General features: G+C 36.4%; 1 long non-coding RNA gene across 5 annotated transcripts in view; it reads right to left on the reverse strand.

Moving 5' to 3' along the window:
- LOC104917421 (uncharacterized) overlaps window positions 1-23923 on the reverse strand; it is a 74329-nt gene extending 50406 nt beyond the window's left edge. For 2 of the 5 annotated variants that reach the window (XR_014880837.1, XR_014880835.1), the window contains exon 1: window positions 23486-23923. This is a non-coding gene — a long non-coding RNA (uncharacterized LOC104917421). The remainder of the gene's footprint in view (window positions 1-23485) is intronic. The other 3 variants (XR_014880834.1, XR_004158859.2, XR_014880836.1) reach the window with 3 other exon arrangements.
- Between the last annotated feature and the right edge of the window lie 626 nt (window positions 23924-24549).

The raw sequence follows: 24549 nt of genomic DNA on the forward strand, positions 1-24549 counted from the left end.
GAGAGAAAGGGGGAGACTATTTTAAAAATTTAATTAGCTTCATCCTGTAATCTTTCTATGCATTTGCATCACTCAGTTTGCCTTTGAGGAAGGGAGATGCATCTTTCTACCCTAGCACCTTTTTCACATGCTGTAGTAGTACTAACAGCTCTCCCTGTTTTTGCATGAAGATTTACAGTCTTCCAACAGCCTCTCCCATTTGGAAGGTGATGCCTGTAATAATTTGCTTTGCTGTATCCCTATTCACTAATTTTACATCAAACTTCTTGTTCTGTCTGGATGAAACAAAACACTTCTTCTGTTCAGCAGTGTGAAGCTTCTTTAAAATTTCTTGGATATAAATAAGAATATGAAGCAATGGGCAATCCTTTGTCTTCCTTCTATTATTCTAACAGTAACATTGGTCTTAATTTTCTTTTTTTCTCAGTGTTTTTCTCCTTACCCTTATGCCCCGGGAATAGTACTGCTTTACCCAGAGATACAGAGAACATCCTACAGTCTCACCTAACCATGCAAGCTATTTCACATTTCATTGGTTGTGCGAATGAACTGTGAAAATTGCTTCCTGTTTCTCCAAAGTATCAGGACCGTGGTTTGCATGAGAGAGCTTTCTTCTGATTACATTAAATAAAATTCATCTGCTAAGTTCATTTCAAAGTCTTAAAACTACTGTGTGTCCTACTAAATCCAAACAAATCTTTTTTACCCTTTTTCCCAAATCAGTCATTGCAGGTAACGCTTATTTGCAGCAAGCAATCTATATAAAGAAAAATAAAATAAATAATAATAATAATAAAAAAACACAACAGGAAAACATGTAGCCATACTCTTTTCTGATAAGTGGAGATTTGGCTTTCCCAAATTGAGAGGAAGCTGCTTTCAGTGTATCAAAGGACACTTGAACAAGGACAGTCTATTTTAGTAAAAAATTGGTTTTGTCTAAGATTAAACACAGGAAAAAAAAAAAAAAACAGCTTGAATTATCATAGTGGGAACCTAATTTTGAAAGCTAAGTTAAGCAGTTTTCATCCTTTTCTTGACAAACATCTGTGTACCTCACTGAGATATTAATCAGATTTAAAAGCATCTTGTAAGTCTGGGAGTATTTAAATACCTATGGAAAGCAAAATCACAGATACAACTGAAGTCCATGGAACAGTATCTATTTCCACTAATACTAGAGTACATAGGGCTGTGTATTTTTCTGAGAGTATTCAGGTACAAACTTGCAAATTTCTCCAAAATAATCTATCAAATATGGAGCTCAGCGTTATTCAGTGGCTGGAGTCAGTGGGATTTGAGAAAATATTTGTATGGAGACTTAGGTTCAATTTAATCTCATGAAAGCCAAAGGAATTCAAAGCAACTGAACCCAGTCCTATCTTCAAAAGTGCGTGTGCAGCCCTGAATGACTGCAACCTTAATATGTTTTCTCAGACTTTAGACTTGTGTGTTTATGTGGGGGGGGGGGGGGAGGGGGGAGGGGGGGAGGGAGAAGGTGCTGCTTTTTACTTTTTCAGTTGTTTTTTCTTGTTTTGTTTTCTCTTGAAAAGCAGTTTTGTTGTTGTTGTTTGTTTGTTTGTTTGTTTGTTTGTTTGTTTTTGAGCAAAATCCATTACAAGCAGTAAAACAAGTGCCAAAATGATTCATCCTGATCAGTTGCTTTATAGCCTGAGAGATGACATGATAAGCAGTGGAATAATGTTGGCATAACCCTTGCATAGAGGAATCTCAGAAATTCTTTGTTTCAGGCTTTGCACTGGCAAACCTTGTAAGTAAGAATAAAAACTATAAGTAGAGAAAAAGGAGGGCGAGAGGGAAAGGGAGGGATCTCATCAATCTGTATCAAAAAGAAAATGCTACTTCATCTTCCCATTATATGCCAAGTTGCCGGGAGAAACTCCAGCTAAAAAAGAGATGATTATTTTAACATAAAGATGAAATCCTACATCATAGCAATGGGATAACAAAATCATAACTGTATGTTTTAGCTTTAGCTGCCAGTGCAGTATGACTGCTATGTTGTAAATAAACTTTTTCTATCATTTTTTTCATTTTCCTCTTTGCAAAGCTAGATAAAACAAACAAAAAGGCAGAAAATAGAATAAGCATATAGATAGAGTTAAAGAGAGTAAAAACAAAAGCAATCTTTATGATATACTGGAAGAAAAAGGAGATTTCTCCTGCTATTCAGACTTGCTTTCCCTTAGCGTAAGGTTTGGTGCCTGTCGTCTCACACAGGGAAACAGAGCTAACTTGTCTTCAGACAGTTTCCAAATTAAAAAAAAAAAAAAAAAGCTTACATTAAATACAGTAAATTTCAGGAATTCAAAAGTATTTGGCTTAAAGCCTATAAATTCAATTCTTCAAATGTGAAGTGAAGGAGAATCTTCTAAAGGAGTGTCCTCCAAAGATAGCTACTGCATTACTCTAATAATAGAGCCAGAGGGAACACACTGGTCGTTGTGTATCTGTAACTGTGAGAAAGATCATGAGATACCAGTTTTACAGAGTGGGAAGGAATTACTCTGTCCCTTAAACTGAGGAAGGAAATCCAACATGCCAGTTCACCAGTAAACAGGGCTTACTTGGTGCTGGTGGAAACAACCAAAATTCCAGTTTTGGCAGAGCTACTGTTTTTCTTTCAGAATTGCTGAGAATGTCTAGTAGTGAATAACTCTTAATCAGACTTGTTTATTTACATTAAAAGTCAGCCTAGGTCACACTGTTCGCTTGCTGCCATTTGGTCTGTACTTACTCCTTCCTGAACAGGAAGTCCTTAAGATTAAAGATTGCATTTTTATGGTCTCACGCCTGCATAGGCCCAGCTATTACCTGATGAGCAGTGTAGCCAGGATTCGGTTTCTAGAAAGGATATTAACAACCATTATTGTTTGTGTGCATGTCAGGATGAAAAATAAATGGAAATCAAAGTATAGAAACATAGTAAAAGCAGAATCACAAGAAACAGCTAAGTGATTGTTCACAATATTGGGAATAATACATATTCAGAGAGAGATATTTTCAATCCAGAGGTCAGCAGAGTGCTAAATCACTAGAATGCATTTAAAATCAAGCAGCAAATGTGATTTAAATACCTCAAAGCTGTTTACCACTGGACATACATTTACACTGGTTTTATAAAGTATGAGGAATTTAAAGTGCTTGCTTTTTAGTAGAAATAGGCTTTCTCCCCAGCATTGCAGAATGTCTGCTTTGGCACAAGAGGGTAAAGGAAAATTTTAAGCAGAGTAATCAGTGTGTCTAAAATGGTCAGGATGACCACTTGATTTCATAAATTCATCATCTCTTTTATAATGTGGATGTTTCTAATTTGACTTTATATTTCTTTGTTACACTCTGTAAATTACCAAAATAATTACTTTGACAAGATCTTGAAAAAATGGAATTATCACTTGAAATCAACACAGCTATATCCCAGCCCAGTATGAACAAGTTATGCCATTTTGTTTCAGGTATAAAATCCAAATGATTTTTTGGGGGAATGACTTTTGACCAATATTTTAATATGTAAACTGAAATTGTATATGGCTATTTTTGAATGTATATGTTCTGTAGTTTATCTACTTAACAGATATCATTAACACATCATTTGTATTGACAGGGCTGTGGAGCAACAGCATAACTTGTGTAGACAAAACCTCATGCTCCAGTGTTGATGGGAAAGAGTGGGAAGGAGGTCACTACCAGGGAGATGACTGTAGCTCTAATCTCTGAGCATACTGGCTTGAAATGAGACTGAGTCTACAAAACCAGCTGTACTAGCCCTGTGCATTGCCAGATTACATACTGTGAAAGTTTGCCTACATCAGGAGTGGCTATATGAACATATTTCTGTTAAATTTGCTAGCATATGTTAATACTCAATTTTATCATACTGGATTTACAATGACTGTGAAAGGAAAGTCAGTATTTAACAAAGTATAAAGCTACTCAGCCAAATTTTAGCCAACATGTCCCCAGAATAATATATTGCCACCTTCCCATCACCACTGTCACCACTTCCTACTCCCACACTGTTTTATTCTGCATGGTAACACTGTATTTACATAGACACCCACAGGTCCCAGGTTAAGTTAACCTTTTTCGTCTTTCATTTGTATGTACTAGTTTTCTCCTGAGTGTCTCTCTAGTGCTTGTCATTAAAAAGGGAGGATGTAAAGCTGTGGGTGAGCAGCTGGGAAGTGCAGGGCCAACTTCTTTCATGAATGTCAAGCAACACAATTTGGGTGATTTCTAATCTAACATGAAACTTGCTGGTATGAAGAGAAGCCATCAATGAGAGACAACTTCCATGTTTTCTGAAAAACTGCACTACAGAGAAATGCATCACTAGGATGATCAGGTGGTTTTCTTTTTCCCATGTGCTTCCGGAATTGTGCAAATGATAAGAAACAGAATGATTTAGTATTGTGGCCTTCAATTTTACAAATATTTTTCAAAATGATTTCCACCACAATCCACATTTCAGCTACTGAAACCTCTCTGAGATATAACTTTATTCCTGGATGAGTATTGTGGTCTCATATTCACATACTAATGCTGTTAGGAGCTGGAGTGTGAATAGGGACATCCAGAGGGAGAGCTAAAACTCCCAGTCTTACCCAGAGAAGACATGATGCCAGGAGTAATAAATCAATTCTTTTAGTTTGTGAGAATAGATATTTGTAGACTAGGGCAGAGGAAAGAGGAATCCTATCTTTCCTTTAAACATCTTGTAAGTGTTTGACTCAAAATAATAATTTGTTCTTAATTCAATGTAGAAGTTTCTATGCTATATTTATTTGCACTCAAGCATCTCAAACTCTTTTTGTCAAGCCTTTGCAAATAAATGGTTTTACTAAGTGAAGAGATAAAACTTTAAGAGTCCACAATAAAAAGTCTATTTAAAAGCAGAAGTTGTTTATGGGGAACAAAGTTTTTAATCAAACTTGCCATCAACATTTTAAAAAGGAAAAGCCATTTTTCAGTCACAGCCTGTGCTAATGCTTTGAAGTATTAATGTAACTGTGAGAAAATGTCTATTAGTCTTAACCAATTGCTGAACATTAGACACAACAAAAACAGGAAAAGTTAAAGAGTCTCTGTTGACTTTCCGCTTGATTGTAACAAAGTACTCATTTTCTGATTTTTCTTTTTTGAAGTGGCAATTTATACATCAGGGCCAGGCTCTGTGGGTTTGTTTTTGTTTTGTTTTATTATTGTTTTTTATTTGTATGTATGTGTGTATCTTAAAAATAACAATAACACACACAGAATTCCCACCAATCTATGCTTTCTCTTTTAGTTCAAACATGAAGGACTGCTATTTGTATTTAATGCACACACTGCCAATTCTGTCTAATTCAAAGACACCACTCCAGCTGAAAGTAAAACCTGGGACATTGGTGCGTGGGTCAGAAGAAAATCTGGCTGGTAATTACAAGTCGTTGTTGAATAATATGGCAATTAAATGGTGTCCATCTATCTAGAGACAGAAATGTACCACAGGTTCCCGTCACAACCATTTTTATGGTACAGTACATTGCTGAAGCATGAGCACTTAGCCCTAGATTGGGAGCACTTAGTCTTATCTATAATTGCCTAGGAAAAAAAAAAAAAAAAAAAAACAACTGAATAAAATATTGCCCCATACATTTAGAAATGCTTGTGAATACTTCACTAAAATAAGTCAGCTTCCACTGCAAAACGGAGGAAAGAAAAAAGAGGTGCATTAGCACTAGGCTATCCCACTCTGAGGCAGTGTGACTAAAGAACAACATCCTATAAAGCAGACCCAGATTTCACACAATATTCATAGAGTTAGAGGAGTGCTCTTTTATGAGCACTTTAATACTTCAGGATTACATGTGTTGTTTTAGAGCTGAGTTAGTCACACTCTAGGGAAATGTGAGCTTCTGTGCCTGCTCATTTCACTGCCGTGCTAACTTGTACCACAGAATTTACCATGTTAAGAGGGCATTTAAATCTTATATTCACCTGTTCATTTTCAATCATTTTTTCCACCTAAGAGGCCTGTCCCTTTCACATGATACAGTTCATAAAACCATTGACCTTTGCCAGGTTTTTTGATTTAAGCAGAAAGGGAAGCAAAGGGACTCTCATGCTTTGGCAAGTGCCTAAAAATACAAAGTGAACTGCTACCAGTTCACTATTCATTATCTGTTACCTCCTAGAGATTTAGCAAAACCCAGGTGAACTTAGGCCAGGCAGAAATATAAGAGAGAGGGAGCTCTGACAGTAGAAAAGACAGTGGAGTCAGTGAAGAAAATGAAGGTCAGTGGCCAGAGGAATGGAGAGTGGTGAGAATATGAGAGTATGGTAAAGGATAGGATAAATGTTTCTGCTGTGGTAAGGTTGATAATGACGTAGTTAGTGGAAATGAGGAGAAAATATTAAACAATTACCATAAATAAATGGATTTTGGAGGGTAATCGAGTTTGCAATTTAATTGGCAGGTGTATGCAGGAAAAAGAAAAGCCTTTAGAGACTTTGGAGAAGATTCATCTGAACTGAAACTTCAGCTGATTTACAGAGAACAACAGCTTAATAATTCAAAATATGCCTCTTCTTTAATATTGCAGAATACAGTGATACAAAAACGCCACCTTAAATGTCTATCCCAAGAGATCTTTAATGATGATACTAGATTATTTATATTAAGCAATCATATCTTCAGTTCAGACCTGTGGTTAAATAAAGGGAATATTCTTCCACTTGAGATCTATTGAATCTTTGCAACTCAGAATCTATAAAGATAGAAGCAATAAAAGAAATCTTCTTCACCTTTCTTTTTGGTTCTTATTTTTACTGAAAGAAAGTAGCAGTTGTTAAATACAGATGGCCAATCAATTTTGTTCTCATTTTAATCTCTGAAGAGGTATTCTTACTAGGTATGTAATGCAGGCTTAATTGAAGCGATACTAGATTCTTTCTACACTCAACACTTCCTTTTTCCTCTAATGATCCACTTTTCTCGTAACTGTTCCCACTTCCTCTTGATGTTATTCTCTCAAGCAAACTTTTACTATTTCAGATCTCCCAGCTGTCCTTGCCATTGTTCTCCTGGCCCTTGTATTGCTGTCCTTCAGTATCTTATGACCTTATTACTGTGCAACTCTTAACCTTTTCTTTTGTCAACCATTTCCAGGAAGGACATGAAGATACTGAGCTGACCAGCAATGAGCTAAATGTCTTAATTCTTGTTACTGACAGCATAGTGCCTGAACCAAAGGATTTTTAAGATAGAAATGAGGAGCAAGCAAGAATTGTAAATAAAGCTTAGTGATAAATAACAACATGTTGACTTGTAGAGAGATGGGAAGTGGTTTAATGCAGGAATCACTGTTAAACTTAAACACTTAAGGTTGTAAATAGTTATCTGGAAGATGATAGGTTTAATACATCTCACATATGTAACATGTAGTCAGCTTGAGAATTATTAGACTAGAACAGGATCAAGGTATACCAACATCTGAATGAGAATATGGAGAGAGAGAAGAAACACAGGGGGGAAAAAAAAAAGAAAAAAAAAAAAGAAAAAAAAAAAGATAAGAAAATAAAAGATACAAAACACAAAAAGTAAGGGGAAAATTAAGAACCAAAACAATCTCCTCTATTCTTTCCCATTTGTGGGCTCTTCCTAGTTGTGCTGTTTTGAAAAAGTCATTTTGTTTTACTGGTCCAATGTACATTCAATATTGTCCCCAGTTTGGAAACATGTAACTAGATTCAATCCCTTCTGCCATAGGAAAGAAACAAAACAGTATCAAAAAAAGTTAGGGCCTTTAACAAAGTCTATTTCATGTGCTTCTCTCTAGAAGCTGTTCTGTAACTGAATGCACGTGGCAAAGGTTATCCATAACTGCCTCCAACCTTGCAAAAGAAAACTAGAGGTTGTTTCTGTTTCTTAAGTATGTAAGGGCTTCAGTTATGCAGATAGTTCTGTAAGTCACAGATTATTTCCAAAATTCTGAAGTCTACAGTCAGTACTGAGCACCATATACATGCCAACAGGAAGTGGTAAGAGAACAGTCAGAGTTTATGAATGTTATATAGTTATAAAGTATATACTGGAACTCAAAGGTGATGCTGTGATTCATGCAAACTTACCAGAAACAGTTCTAAACTAACAAGACTGACAAATAATAAAGATGGAACAAAACCATAGATCCCAATTAGGTCTAACGTTCTAAGTTCTGCTGATGTTGCCAACACTCAACAACACAAGGTTAGTTTTTAGGTTTGTTTTTGCATATTGTGATCACATTTGAGTTTCAAGATAGGCATAGCTGTTCGGGTAAAAATTTATTAGAGATATGAAAAGTCTAAAAAGTTGTAAAAAGTCCACAGTCTGGACAAATAACAGAAAATCAGTCTAGAGAAAACAGCATCTCTTCAGTGGAAACCTATGAGAACAGTAATTTCAGCAATTTTGTGGGTAATGAGGCTCTTTCTTTCTGCAGTGTTGTCATGGTTGCATGCTTACACATTCATTAGTTTGTCCTTTGCTAAAAATCACTGGTAAAAGACAGAAAATACTCTTCCATCTCCAGAGGGCCTTCTGTCTTTCTCAAGCTTCACTCCCCCTCCCACTGTAGAAAAATCCTAAGCTAATCTTGAAGTCACTGAAGTCTAAGTAGTTAAGAAAAAGAAAATCATTAAGTGTTTATTTTGATATTACCCACTTCAATATACTGATGTAGTTCTATAACAAGCAAATCATTTTCTTTCAGTAGTTGGTTCATTTAACTTAAGAAAAGTTAGAAAATTTTACTGGTAATTATTGCTCAGGCAGCTTGCCAAGTCCATCTGCAAAACCAAAGGCAGCTGGGTATCAGACACCACACGAAAATATGCTATTCATTTGCCTCACTTTTAGTTTTATTTTTCTTTGTGTTGTGTTTTACATGTGGATCTAAACACATCGAGATGGATTCCTATCATATGACTCTTGGTTATTTCAGAGAAATGAGAAGGTTGTGCTCTGAAGACAATTCAGTACTTCTCAGCCCGCTGCCTCAGAGCATCCTTAATCCCAAGCAGGATACTGAATAATTACAATTAGTAAAGCAAAAGGTCAAAACCACTGCTACAATTAGGGGTGTTTAAAGAACCCAGGAAGGCAGACCCTGACTAACATACAGATGAAGGATAAAGGCATTGGGAAAAGAAGTCATAGAAAAAGGGTAAAGCAGAGGAAAGGTAGTATGAAGGCTTTGAAGCTGAACCACAACTCAGCTAACACTCTGATTTATACACACGATCTTTTCTTTTCTTTCCCATGATAAATCACTATTACATGACAGGTTTTGGTATCTAATGGCTGAGCAAGAGGAATTCTCATGGTGTTTTGTTTTGGTGCTATGCACTTCCCTTCTAACTCCTCTCTTTCAATTTCTCTGAATTTTGAATCTATATGCAAAGTCTGCAGGCATGAACTGGCTACACATATCAAATTAGAATGATCTCTACAGAGCAATATCATTCTTGATTTTAATTTCAGATTATTCTTTCTACTTTATCTTCTGAATCAGAACTTAAACTACTATAAAATTGGTGCATTTTAATTGCATTTTTGGGTGTAATGATAAATTATGCCAAAATATAAAAAATCATCCATTTAGGATGTGTAGGGATGTGTAGGAAAAAATGTCAGTAAGAGTAATTTCACAAATTTGAAGTCAAACATAAAAATTCTGTACATAGAGATGATAAGAATCATCTGTGTTCAGCAGCATCACCATAAATTTCTCCACACTTCCAAAAAGCAAGAAGCCAAAACAGAGTTAATTTAGAAAATTAATTATTGCTCTTGTATATGTAACCCTAAAAACACTATAATTGAGAACTGAAGCCTGAGGGCACACAGAATTATAGTACTGTCTTACTGTTGTACTCAAAGCATTTGATTTTTCTAAGTTTTATGTACCAACAGTTAAGAGTGTTCACTGTCTATAGGGAATAAGTTCATTTACCAGGGAAGAAGGTATTAAGGGAGATTATAGGCAACCACAAACTTCTGAGGCCAGCAGTGCTTTTAGAGTCTCCGGTTGATACTATGTAGGAAAGTACAACAGTATAAAAAATCAAAGCTCATTGAGGTAATAGCCATTACATTTGCATTGCTTACAAGGCCATAGTTAGTCCAAGACCAAGCCTAGTCTAAGAATCATGGTAGTTGTTTGGTCATCTAAACTGTACCAGAAATTATATGGAAATGTGCACGATCCACTAGAGAAGAGGCATAAGACACCAGGCACTGAAATCCTAAAGTCAGTACATTTTCCAGGCAGTCAGACAAGGGCAGAAAATAGGCTATTTCACATCTCAATCCAATGTCTAATGTTAGACGCATAAAATAGGAAAGCAATCTTTCATTAAACAAAAATTTGCAATGATCTTATCACTGTCATCTTAAGAGCTAATGATTGCCACAAGCTGGATATTAAAAGAAGTGGAATATCTAGTAGCACAAAGAAACAAGATGATTGCATGATTGTGACTGAAAAAACAGCAAGAGAATATGTTCTATGATACTTCACTTACACTTGAAATAATTTTCATCTAACTACCTAAGTAAGACACCAAAGACTGTGTAGGAGAATGCAATCTTCTATCAATTTTACATTTATTTTTTTTTTCAGAGTGGAAGACCATCCAAGGGAAAAAAAAAAAAAAAAAAAAAAAAAAAAAAGGAACAGTTGTGCATATATATGTATACTTATAGAGAGATATATGAGTGTATGTACAAAATATAAAAATACAGTCATACTTCAGCCAGTATCTCGACACTTTTGCTATTCCTATCAACTTGAACAACCAGTCCTGATGGTGGAGATTTCCAACCTTTTCCCAGCGTGGAAGAGAAATGTCAGCATTTTACTTTGCTTCTAAGCCTCCCCTCCAAAATCATGACACTTTCATGGGGGAGCCGGCACTTTTCGATAGCACTTTCTGTATTCCACCATATAGAGCTACAGTGGAAGTATTGTGACAAATGCTGCCAGCAGCAGCAGCCACAAGCAATCTCTGCAGTATCAGAGATATTAGTAACCTGCAGCCTAGGAGAGAGCAGATCACACTTTTCCCAATGTCACTCCCACAGACAGCAGAGACAAAGTGACTGTGAGGAAAACACTGCAGGGATGAGCTTCGGCATCAGATGATGTTCTGCTGTAATCCACCTCAGGACAGAATCATACAGAATGGCTCAGGTTGAAAGGGACCTCAAGGATCATGAATCTCTAACCCCCTTGTCACAGGCAGGGCCACCGACCTCCACATTTAATACTATACCTGGCTGCCCAGGGCTCCATCCAACCTTTAACACCTCTGGGCAGCCTGTTCCAGCACCTCACCACTCTCTTGGTAAAGAATTTCCTCCTGACATCCAACCTAAATCTTCCCTCCCTCGACTTAAAGCCATTTCCCCTTGACCTGCAGTTATCTAGCCTTTCAAAGAGTTGATTCCCCTCCTGTTTGTAGGCTTCCTTTAGGTACTGAAAGGCTGCAATGAGGTCACCCTGCAGCCTTCTTTTCTCCAGGCTAAATAAGCCCAGCTCCCTCAGCCTGTCTTCACAGAGGAGGGGCTCCAGCCCCCTGATCATCTTTGTGGCTCTCCTCTGGACCCTCTCCAACAGCTCTCTGTGCTGTCTGTCCCTTTCTCATTTTTACTGGTAGCTATAGCTGACTTGGAAAGACGAAAGAACTTGCTGCCTTTCCTTAACAGATTTCATTGATAATCTTAGATGATATCCAAGTCCTGTTTAAACTGGGGGAAAAAAATCTGCACCACTGAAGAATCAATCCTATCTCTCACTAGCTGCTAAACATACAGAAAAAGATAATTCAGAATCATGTCGGTGCACTCTTCTGAGGGTGGAGAAGGGTCATCAGTCTGGGTTTTGCTCCTGTTCACTGAAGGACACATTTTCACTTTGATCCCAAAATGCTTGTGTTATAAAATTGAAAGACTGGTGATTAAAGTGGTCATATTTTTACAATTTAATTAGGTGAATCAGCTGAATCATAAAAGTCATTATATGTATTTATCTCCAAAATCTGATGAGGAAAGTTGACTTAATTATTTCCTCTGAACTTGCAAGAACATTTTAAAATTCATTTATTTATTTTGCCACAGAGTATACAAAAATCTGTTCATATGGCCAAGTCCTTAATGTTTATTTACATCATGAAAGAATGCACAGCACTCAAAAACTTGCAAAAACTGTGCTTGTACATGGTGTGAGTAATATCTTAAAATGCTGGACATCTGCCTAGGTAGCACTGCCACAAATTCAGGTCTGTGCATAATTTGGACATGATTTGCAACAAAAGGTGTTCACTAGCTGTTATCATAGCTGACAAAAGTAGTAGAAAGGTTGTTTTTGTGGAGACAGCACTGCTCTGGGGCATGAGATCTAGTCTGAGAACCCTGGATCAACCACAGCACTTCCCACAGAGCTTCCATTTGACTGCAGGCGAGATTCTTCACTTACCCTGTGATTGAGCTCTCCAGGTACAAAATAAAGACATTTTCTTATCTCACTGGGACGCTGTAATGACAAAACTGAGTAACTGTGATGTGCTCACATGCTCAAGCAGACAGCCGCGGAAGTACTTAGACTGACAGTAAGACACACAACCCAAAAGTTTAACTCAAATTATCTGATACATTCTAAGGGCTCTTATCTTTAAAGGGAAGCCTTTCCATAAGCAAACCAAATGATCTAGTCTCAGGCTAACTAGGCTAAGTGGGATCTTTCTTCTTTCCTTTGAACAGGTTTCAAAGTAAAACAAGATAAGCAGAAGCTCCTCAGAGGACCTCTCTTCACAGAGAGCTGGGATGTGACACGAAGTGCAAAGTATATCTAATTTCAGGAGCAAAAGCTTTAGTTTGGAAGGGTGAGATGGAGTGTTTACACCCACAATAGATAAAAGAAAGAAATTCCCCAGTCCCCAGGGGGTGTGTCAAGGGGGGCTCTTTTCCCTTTGTTTTAAGGGCAGACAGATGCCAATCAATGGAATATGTATCGTCCTGGAATTTATTGAGGGATTTCAATAAGTGACTAAAGCATACACCTTTGATTTCTCCCCAGAGATAAATCCGTTCAAGTGCAAATCAGAGATGTTGTTAAACAACTGAACTGCATTGAAATTTTTATTAGTTAATAAATATACTGTTAAAATATACTAAAATAAAGGTATACTAAAATAAACTGCTAGTATCCTTTGCAGGAGTTGTTTTTGTTGAAAATTTTAACTATTATTCTAATTTAAATCCCCTAAGTATTTGATATTTGATATCCAAGCAGTTTCCCATCCCACCTAATATTACATACATTGTCTTTTCTGCAATGACACACAGTAATCGTGTGTGTGCTCGGAGTCCTGTCTCAGTCAGTTAATCATTCCTGCACCAAGGCTCTCTGGGGAGACTTACAGCACCTGTCAGTAGTCCTCTCTGTAAAAATAGACTAATAGCCATCATTGTTCTTAGCACACACTGCAGAAAAATAGTTATATCTTGACAAGCCAGTCGTGTTTGTCTTTTATCTCACAGGTTCATGTCATCAATACCAACTCGGAATTGGCCACATAGCCTGGCAGTTTCATGGTTCTGCAGGTAACAATAGATTGCTATGTCATCCTACAGCTGCTTTGCCACTTGGGTGGATCTGAAACACATCATTTGAGAGCACAGATCTGTTGCTTCAGAGCAGGTTACCTGATGCAGATATAAAATTAAACTGGGAAGGAAGCTCAGCAGGAGATGATACAATCCAAGTGACAGCGAGAGGTGCAGCTTTTTGCTCTTTATCTTTGCCCACATTTGCAAAAATTAACCCAATAGCTGTATAATAGAACATAATTAAGGCCAACATAATCTCTAGAATTTCAGTACCTAATCCGGACAAACTAAAATCTTAGTCTAGACTGAAACAAAATGTTGCCCAGAATTTACCAAGATCTGTAAGTTATGATGCCTCCTGCTTTTACAGTTCCCAGTGATGAACGTAATATGCAGCACTTGGTTGGTTTAACAAGAAGAGTGTTAAACAAGTAACAATCCGGTCCAACAAATCTCGATTAAGATAACTGAGTAACTGACTTAGGTTTTGTTGCTTAAGAGCACTGTTACACACTGAAGAAACATTTTAAAGGAAGAATCTCCTGTCCTTCACTGAACAAACACTCTCAGATGTCCATATGTCAGTAAGCAGAGGGAGGAAGGAGGGAAAGAATAATATTTATTGCACTTTAAACCTCATAATTTACTCTCCTGGTATAATTATGCTATCCAGGAAAAAAAAAAAAAAAAAAAAAAAAAAAATTCCTTCACCCTTCCTTCTCTCCTGTTATCCAAAGAAGGGGTTCTATTAAAAGAAATATCTTTTCAGATAGATCTCTAGAAGTACAAACACGTAAAATATTTATTATAGATAAAATATTTAAGTTTAGAGCTCTCTAGGGAATTCTATCCCATTTATTTAATGCTTTCAAAGCTGTGGGGATATCTTGCCTTCTGCTTTAAAATCCATTTCATTAATTTGAATTTAAGACTCCTGTAAATTAATTCTGTGTACTCTTTTATGACATGTCCTTTGTCATGCTGAAGGCCCTAGGATATGATAGTTCAATCAGCTCAGTCTTAGCTTGGCCAAATCTACTACAAAACCTCCTGGAAAAGTCGCAGCTGATAGCAATAGGGCTGACATCAAGGAGGAAACTGGCATGCCTAAAATGAATTAGTCTAATGAAACACGATGTAACGATCACAAGAACTTTTTTCTGAGGCTGACAAAGTAGTGCCTTGAGCTCCTCCACATTCACTCAATCTTAATTGAGTGTGAGTAATGAATACGCATGTTAAACAGCTCCTTTCTTCCTCCTTGGTTTTGCATTTGGGCACTGCTGTGCTCTTCTTGGCCTTTGCACTGTTGTTTCCAAGCAGGGTGCAGGACATACACTGAAGCATTGCTACACAGATGTTTCTAGCCACCCACAGAAAGTAGTCAATGGGCTATAAATTTGTGAGGAGAAAGGAAGATTTGCAAAAGAATTAGAGGCAACCACAGGGAGAAGCTTGTATAAAAGGAGCCCTGCTGGTGGTATGGTACCGGTAGATGGACAGGCAGAGGGTTTTCCTATGGCAATCTGTTCCCTGCTAGCCATGAATTTTAACTAGCTATACACAGAGTGATTGCTTTGCTTGTTTGAACTTCTCATTTTATTGGCACACAGTAATGTAGTTAAACAAAGATCAGAATTACTGAAATACCATAAACTGCCTACACATAAGTATCAAGAAAAGGAAGTGACCAGTCTACTGAGGTGGGGACTTTTTTAGAGCTTGTACAATCACACTGGGGATTTTTATTCCTTTTTCCTTAAGTTCCTTGTGCTGTTAAATTTCACTAGTGACTACATTTCTGTCTTTACTTAGGTAGCATATACTGTATGTTTTACATTTGTTTTAAGTTTAAATTACAATAAAACAGAAAATTCTAGAGATCTTAGAATAAATACGTGTCCTGATTCTACCATTTTCCTTAATACTGAGTAGTAAGCCTTTTCCTACTAAAGTTTAACCTGTAGGCTCTTAAATTAGAAAGAAAAAGTAACATTTTTTTTCTGTCACCAATCTTTCAAGGCTAGACAACCACTGAGAGTTGTACATATGTGGAAGACAGCACATCTTGTACCAGCAAGGCTCAGCTGCTGGTACTGATCTCCTTGTACTACCCAAACTATCTCCCCACAGTCCAGTTTCACCACAGGATCATGCTATATGTGCTCACTAATTATCCACAGATTTCCTAACACCTCTACAGGCAGCAGCAGAGGGACAGGAGAATACTGCTCTTTCCATTAGAGCTACATTGGTAAGGGAAAGGTGCGTTGTCAAGACTATAGCTGAAGCAGAAACAGCCAAACCAGATTAGTATTTTCCTTAAATTTGTCTTTGGGAATTTATGAGATAAGTACAGAGGCTTTCTGGATTTCATTCACTTTTCTATAATATTGTACAACAAGAAACCGTTGCAAAGGAATTTTCCACCAGAGTTATCTTTCTGTAGATTTTCATGCAGGAGGTGGCCCTTAGGTTTTAACTTCTAATTCAAGAATCTTAAAAATTAATCAAGGGAAATTCAGTCTGATATTAAATCTTAAGAAAAATCTAATATCGGTACTAAAATTTAAAATAGAATACTATGTGTATTACATGAAATTACTCTGACTGGTAGAATCCTATTGGTATAATGCTATCCATAAGGTCAATAAAAGCAAGGTATAGTATCAGATAAGTTTGAACCACCAAGTTACAGGGGAAGCTTGCACAGTTCAACACAAAAGCCCTCCAGCAACAGACATCCCTGTTTCTAAACAGTGTGTTTATCATGAGAAAGGCAAAGACATATTATGAAGAACAATACCTGCCATTAGAGCTTAAGGATATGCATAGGATTAAAATACCTTAAAATGCCTGATTTAAACGAAGGAGGTGCACATTAGAGACATTTGCTTAATTTATACCAGAAAATACAGATTGTCTGCCTCATATGAGGTCTCACCCAGAAGCTGCCATACAAGATGACATGATTGCATGACAGAGCATAAATGTCATGCCAACAACCAGTGCCCTTTGACCATAATACTTATAATGTGATCAGAAGGTTCATGGTCAAGATGAACATAAGCAAAGAGCCTGGCTATATCAGTTAAAGACACGCTTTCTGAATTTTACTGAGCATCATATAGCTAATACTTCAAAGTATAAAAGCACAGTCAGCACTGACAGTGTAAGGTTTACTTTCCGTCTTCAGGGCTAGAAATCCTTTCAGACCACTGAATATAAACAAACAGACAAACAAAGAAGCCATTCGGCTGGATCTTGAGGACAAGTAATTTACAGTGTTTGCAGCCTTCAAACCCAGGATTCTGTGATTGTGCATAATGTTTCCTATCCCATTATGTGCCTTCTATAAGCAAACTCCGCAGCTGAGTCTGAGTTTCCGGGTTATTTTTAAATCTTGCTTTATACATTTAGGGTAGCGTCTCAGAGGACAAGACATTTTGAAGTACATTACATCTGACTCAAGCTAACAAAGAATTTCTCTATGGTTTTATTGGATAAAGTGGAAGTCTTGGGTGAACCTGTTCTTTTTAATCACAATGAAATAATACTCTTTGATTTTTAGTGCATGTCATTCACAGTTATTTATAGGACAATGCTGGAAGTCAAAACAGTCATCAAGGTTTAGCAGATATTAGACTTAACATCATACGTTTTCATTAATGGGTTTAAATGAACAAGTAAAGAAGTACTCCAGTGATTAAGACTATTAGAAAACTAGTCAGTCATATCAGCCACCAAACACAAGTCTCAAATTTCCATTAAAAAAGTATTTTCTGTCTTAATGAACGATTATTTGGTCACAATATGATTTTCTGAAAACAGCTAAATTATAATGCATCACTAAGTACTGATGGCTCAAAAATTTAATTGCCTGTGTCAGAGTCTTTTCATAAAAATCAAGTATTAGAATCCAAGCAACTAAAACTATTATATCTTACAAATATAGCTGGTTTTAGGCAACATTATAGTATTTTAAAAGCCAACAGCCATCTGCTCTGTCAAAGTAATAAATGAAGAAGCTGGATTTACATGTGGCACTCTGTTAAATGAGGTAAAGTTCAGGACAGAGTTTCACTTCCCAGCAGATGGGGATCTCCCAGCAGGGATGGAAGTCAACAAAGAGAGTAGCAGGGGGTTTCCATAAATTCATGTGATCCCTGGGCAGAACTAAATGGATTAAATAACAAGGGCTCTAGGAGTTAAGCTGTATCTTGTTATACTAGGATGTCTCTGCATATTAGGTACACAACAGTTATTCATCCTTTCTTAAAGCAGTAGAGAAAACATCCTTTCATTTTTCTTTGAATTCCAAGCTAGTTTTGCCTTGTGTCTTCTAGAACTGCAAACCAGAAAACAAACTATAAATCTCATTTATGCAATAAAAAGGTTTTAAAGAGTCGACATTACTGTAGAGGAAGGCAAAAAGTATCCATGAGGACTATTCAATAGTTCATTCAAGTATCCTAAAAATTATAATATTCATTGTTCATTAATATCTGTGTCACTGAGATTTTTATTTTCAAATGTTGCTAAAAAAACTTTTTCTTATTTTTTAACTTTTTTTAATGGCTTGATAGTGAAATTTTACTACACAGTGATCCTCTTTTTGAAAACCTCTGTTTATCATCTAAACTCATGTTAATGAAGGAATTTAGCAAGTAAACTGTAGTGTTTAAAAAGTGAAAACATACATAGCAAAATGCTTGGATGAGTACAATACATGTTTTCAGCTCATTTGTACGTATGTGGGCAAAGGAATCTGTATTGACAGTTTGGGATTTTATTGTAGCAACATTGAACTTGAACAAAAATTTGAATAGCCAGAATTATAATGCTTAAAGTGATGTTTGGTTTTGAATAATTTTTCCATGTTTGCTTGTAACTGCACTGCAAAACCAGTCTCTTGAGTTTTTATGCCCTAACTAATGTTTCTGACATTCCTTGTAATGAACACCTGATCTGGAGTGGGTGTTTCCAGCTTGGGTTGTTTGTTGAAATTCAGTTTGGCTGAAATCTTTTGACTATTTGCATGATAGGGCTGCGATAGCAAGCACACAGCATCCCTTGCCACAGCGTGGCAAGGCTGCTCTATCTCACTGTTTCATAGCACTGGATTTTCACCACATGAAAAACAAAGCTTGTGAGCTTAAGGTTTCTATAGGTTATGCAAACGACATTTGCAGTACAGATGATTCTGGATGTTTTATTTTACCCGATCTCAACCCAGAAAAAAACAGTAGGAAAAAAAAAAAAAAGTGTTTCCTGCTGTTAACAACCATTTGTTTATTCTCGGTGTGCTTTTAATTAAGTAAAACTATGTGAAGCTGTACTTGGTGTAGAGATGTATATATTCTTAGGTGTAATACACAGATATACTCATCCAGTCAGATGTAAACCTGTACACCAGTTTCAGATATTTTTAATTACAGGCACCATCACAGGTCCCATCTCTTACTATATCATCTGGTTTCCTGCCTGTTAAAAAATATTTTCTTTGTTTCAGAATGATGATTTAATCTTATAATCAGTAATTTTATTACATACTTCAAAACATTATTGTGCACCCACTTTTCTGTTTTAACAAGATGTACAAGAATTTTGTACATTTTCTGAGACAAAACATTTTGCAAGAGAATCCCTTTCCTAGGGAAAGTACCCATTTCCAAAAGTCCTTTGTTAAGATGACAGACTGGTAATTCTACCCCCATCAGCTGTGTTTTTCCCATATTATCAAGTCTTAGCATGTAAAAGAAGTTTAGGGGGAAGATCTCTTTGTTGAAATGAGTTACCTCATTTAATGTCAACCAAAATTCTGATACACATTGTTTTTCACATCTTCTCCAAAAGAATGTGGCCATTTGAACAGCTGTTAACTTTGGACCTATTGGCTTAGGATATCTTGAGAACACAAAAAACAAGTCTAACAAAAGAGTGAAAGCTGACAAAAATAGTTTCCCAATCTCTGCAGCATATGTACCTATTTCCTACTTCAGAAAACCTGTGAGTTTTTCATTGTCCAAAAACACAGTGGGATACAGCCCACTGATCTGCCAAGGAATATCTACAGAAAAAATGACAGTGAGGTGCAGTAGAGTTGTGTTACAAACGTTAATTCTCTCTCACACACATATATATTTTTTTACACTTAGACTTTCTTTTATATCTGCTTCTCTGTTTCACAACATTGCCCTGACTGTGAGCAGATAGAATAGCAATTACAGTTTGAGCACTTAAATAGGCCCTTCTGCTCCCTTTTTTTTTTTTCCGACACTTATATTTATTTCAACAAATGTTTTTGAAAGCTACATTTTTTTTAAAGAAAGCTTCAACAATAGAGAGAAGGTTTTTCATTTGCTTACACTGAAGTCAACATCCAGCTCCTATTGTTTTCAAAAATGAAGGATCAAGTTCATGACATGTTTACAAGACAATACAAAAGGAAGAGAGAACATAACAAAGGTATAAATATCTTTATATACCTATCTATATATAAAAGTAATAACTTTTAAAGCTGTCTGTTCCTATTTCAAAATTTACACAAACCTTCCTATTAACATCTAAATACATCATATTGTATTGTTTGACTGAAAGGGAAGAAGAAAAGCAACAGAAAATTTGAGAGCACTTGAAAAGTGCAATACAGGACTGTGTGGAGCTAGAGAAGTGAATACTCAAGACTGGCTTGGATCCTGAAAATATCTTGTGAAGGGCTTTTTGTGCAGATTACTTCAGAGTGTGTGGGGCTGTCTCAAAGCATCTCCCTGACTTCACAGCATATCTGAGCTGCAGATCATCACAGAAACCACAGATGCAAGCTCACATAGCAGCTTAATCCCTATATTCACTTAAAGGAACACATGTCCTCAGGTCTCTCCAGTTACTTATTGGAATGTGTTCCCAGTCTGTATTTTTAGTGGTGTCCTGCTTTTATTAGTCTAAAAGCCCTTGCTTCATGATCATATGGTATTATTTCCTGACATGGCCTATTTTAAAGTGACTACCTATTTGTCAAATCCCCTGAGTGCCTGTGGCTGTCAAAGGTGCCAGGATGTTTAGTTCATGTCTGAGAGTCATAGCATTTATCTTTTCAGTCACCCTTCTGTCTTTTGTAGTTTCTTAGCCTTCACCATATGTCTTTCAAATGTGTATTACAGCTGGGAAAAAAAGAGCAGCCATACGTTACAATTAATAAGTTTAGTATTTTTATGTTGGTATGTCAAAATTTTCACCCTGTCCTTTTCCCCTCAGAATAGTTATTGATACTGTAAGTCAGGGTATTCTTAGAAATTCTGCTATTCTTGACTTATTTTCATATTTGTTGTAAATTTAACAAACAAACAAACTAACAAATAAAAGCAGATTCTTTTTCTCTTCTGTGGCAGTATCTTTTTTTTTACCTTCAAATTATTGAATATTAATAGTGCAATATAATTAATTTTGTTCAGTAAATAGTACATTTAAATTCTGATCTCTCTCCTTGAGAAGAAGGTTTCTAGCTACAGGAAATGGTTTTGTTCTCAGCTACACTCATACAAGGACTCAGGCAATGGGAAAGAAATGTAGGTCAGGTCTTCCAGATACCTCACCTTTTATTAGGACCCATTGCCTCAAGTTTACTGGAATTAGATGCCTATGCAGAGTACACAAACAACATACTGTTTCAAAGAAGCCTCCAGCCTTAGCCATGAGGCCACAGGTTACTTTGAGGTAGCAGAGTTTGGGCATTAAATTAGTCATTTAGATGTCAGGTGTCATCAGGACTTGGGTAAATATATGCATAGACAGGGGCACATCTTTAAGAAACATCCCAGACAGATGTCTACTCGTTTTGGTTCCTGAAGCATTGAGAAACAGAAAATGTATTCTTAAGGTTCTTAAAAGTCTGTGACAGACTCCCAAATTAGTTGGCAAAATACAAAGTCTGCCCTAGTCTTTTAGAAGAATTAATTTGCTCCAAATGTTAATTATTGCTTGAAAAGAGGTGAGCTCTGCAAAGTAATCTCAATATTGCCATTTTAAGGTGGAAGAGTGTTGTTTTAGTATAATTTACAACAGACAAATTGAGACAAAAAAATCTCTTTAAAGACAACAACTATCCAAATCCTTCTTCAGTAGTTTAATCACGCCTTATGATTCTCAATAAGGTCATATTTCCCTTCATACAGTAGAAACTACAGTGAATCTGCTGACAAAAGCTATATGCAATGTGACAAAGCTGCAAAACAAAGAAGTTAATGTGATCTTAAATTAGATATGCATGGAAGACCTTTTACATTTTGTTGACAGATTCCATTGCTTTGACTCAGTGCAAATCTGTAAAACAAAATTCAGATGTAACCTACATTGTAGTGTCAGGTTGGAAGAAAAATTTATTATTCAAAAGTGTGCAAAGAATTAAAACAATATTTTGTCTAAGCAGGCTACTAATACTGAAAAATGAAATTATCATTTATTGGTAGAAGATATTTTAAGTTTTTTTTTTTTTTAAATCAAAACAAATTTTAATATTATAAAAAGTATTTAGAAAAATAAAAAATAGAAAATAATTTTGGAGTGTCCCCAGCCTTATTTTCTGCAACTATTAAGTATATTCTAAACTTTAAAATGGTATTCAGAAATTGTCAATAAAATTGATTTTATCTCACATAATGCAGATTAAGGACAGAATTGATTCAATCACTTTTATAAAATGTTCATGATTTTTTTACCAAAAATGGTCATTTACAATTAAGATGATTTTTTTCATGCACAATAAAATGGATGTTATGTAATTAAAGTAAGCCTTTCATCTTGGAATGGATGACCAGAACCTAGGAAATGTAATTTTTTAATCAACACTGACCGTAAATATCTATTTACAAAGATGAAAATTCAGAATAAATCTGTTAAAGCTCATGAATATATTCTGGATTTTCATCAGCCTAAATGACAATAGAAGCGTATCCCTGGCTGCCCCCAACACTGTTTCACTTATGTGTTATTTAAAACAAATTTCCAGTGCAATAAAGCCTCTCCCCTCTGCAAACGTAAATTATATTTAATATGCCTGGGAACAAGCGAGGCTGCCAAAGTCTGAGGCAAGCCAGCCTTTATGACTTCAGTCCGTTCTCAGCCCTTGATTACAATTTGATTTCCTTTGGCATCAAAAGACAAACTATTTTAGTGAACAATGTTCTTCCTTTACCAAGAGTGAGCTGTAGTTACTTGGCAGAGGGCCTACTTATTCGCAGACAACATGTCCGACCTCTCAGCAATTGCAGACCCATGGACTTTGATTTAAAGCAGCACAAAGTAAGAAAAACAGACGAGAATGTATATTGCTCACTTGAGAGGCTTATTGTTTAAAAAGTCTACTTATCATCAGACTGTGCTTCAATCCTCAACACTTTCTTTTGTGTATTTTATGTCAGACATATGGCCACATTGGGATGCTGACAGCAGCTTTAACACTACTGCACTACACATAGCACTTGTAATTTGTTCTGTCTTATAGACAGGGTTTCCTTCAAAGAAGAAAGTGAATTTTAAACGCTGCTGTTAATAACTGTAATCATCTGACAAGAAGATATAAAAGTGATGTGTTTGGGATGATGGCAGAGTTCATTCATTTATGCTGGGAGGCTCATAGATGTTGAAGCATTCAAAGTGAAGCATCTATTACAGTAAGAATTGAAAGCCACAAGGGCTTCTGAATTCAGTAGCACAAGATAAAATGCTCCCATTCTCTGAACTCCTCCCCGCCCCATTATGTTGCAGGGAAAAAAAAAGAAACAGGAGAAGTGCATTTCAAACGCAACCTCTGAGTGACAAAATTTCACTCACCCCTTATGTTTATATCCAGCTTTGGGTAGTCATATATCCCCCTCGGGCTTGCAACAGCATGTTTTTCCCTTTCTCATCATCATCTGAGCACCAAGAATGCCCTTTTACCTCTTTTCCTGTTTGTTTGGTTTACTTAAGTACCTTAAATCCGATACTGTGACCAGGAAGAGAGAACAGGTGAGACTGCATTCTGGTCTCAGAGATCATTGCTGCATGGGCCCACATGGGCGGGAACGTTCCTGAAGAAAAGAATGTGGGTTTCCTTCTTCTTTTCCCCATATCTTCCCCTGGGTCAAGGTGCCTCCTGAAGGGATTAGGCTCCCCTTTGATTTTGATAGAATTCTACGCCTTAAAATGTCATCTCTGCTGTAGTGTGAGAAGTTTCCAACAATAACATTCTTGCATTAGAAAACGTGGTTTCGTTAAGAGGAAGGACGCGTGAGGAAATATCCTGACTTGGGGAGTGTTCTGTTTGAAACATTTTGATAGTGTTAAAATTGTATTTCATCTTTAGTGATTTTTTGAATCAGAAGTGAAATTTTAAAAAGTGCAAGCTTGAATCAGAGCACAGTACTTCAATGCTCTCTAAGCAGAACATATCCATTGATCTACCGTTATTTGGTCACAACCTCCATCTGTTTTGGAATTAATAATGAAAAATTAAATCTTGGAATTTCCCAAACAATAGACATTGCAAAGTTTAGCCGAATTTGATTAAAATCAAAATTTAGCTGAACAGAAGAATGACGTTATAAAACTGCATCCCTCACCACTGTGGCAAAGAGACACTAGAGTGAAACAGGAATGAACATAGTGTAACTACAGTGCCAGGTAAAAAATTCAAAATAATTAGAAAAATGACATGTTTATACATCTTTCTGAAAAATTAACAAACACATTAGTGAGGAAAGCGAGGAAGAGTGAGAGTGAGGATTAGATAGGTGTCTGAGATATTGTTGATAGCAAAAATTGCATAAAAGCATTAAGGTCTTGAACATTGTGTCACTGTCATGGCAAATAAAGGATAAGGTCTGAGAAAAAAAAAAGTCTTCTGTGCACTCTAA

This window comes from Meleagris gallopavo, chromosome 1 (genome assembly GCF_905368555.1).
Source record: "Meleagris gallopavo chromosome 1, MGAL_WU_HG_1.1, whole genome shotgun sequence".
Classification (NCBI taxonomy): domain Eukaryota; kingdom Metazoa; phylum Chordata; class Aves; order Galliformes; family Phasianidae; genus Meleagris; species Meleagris gallopavo.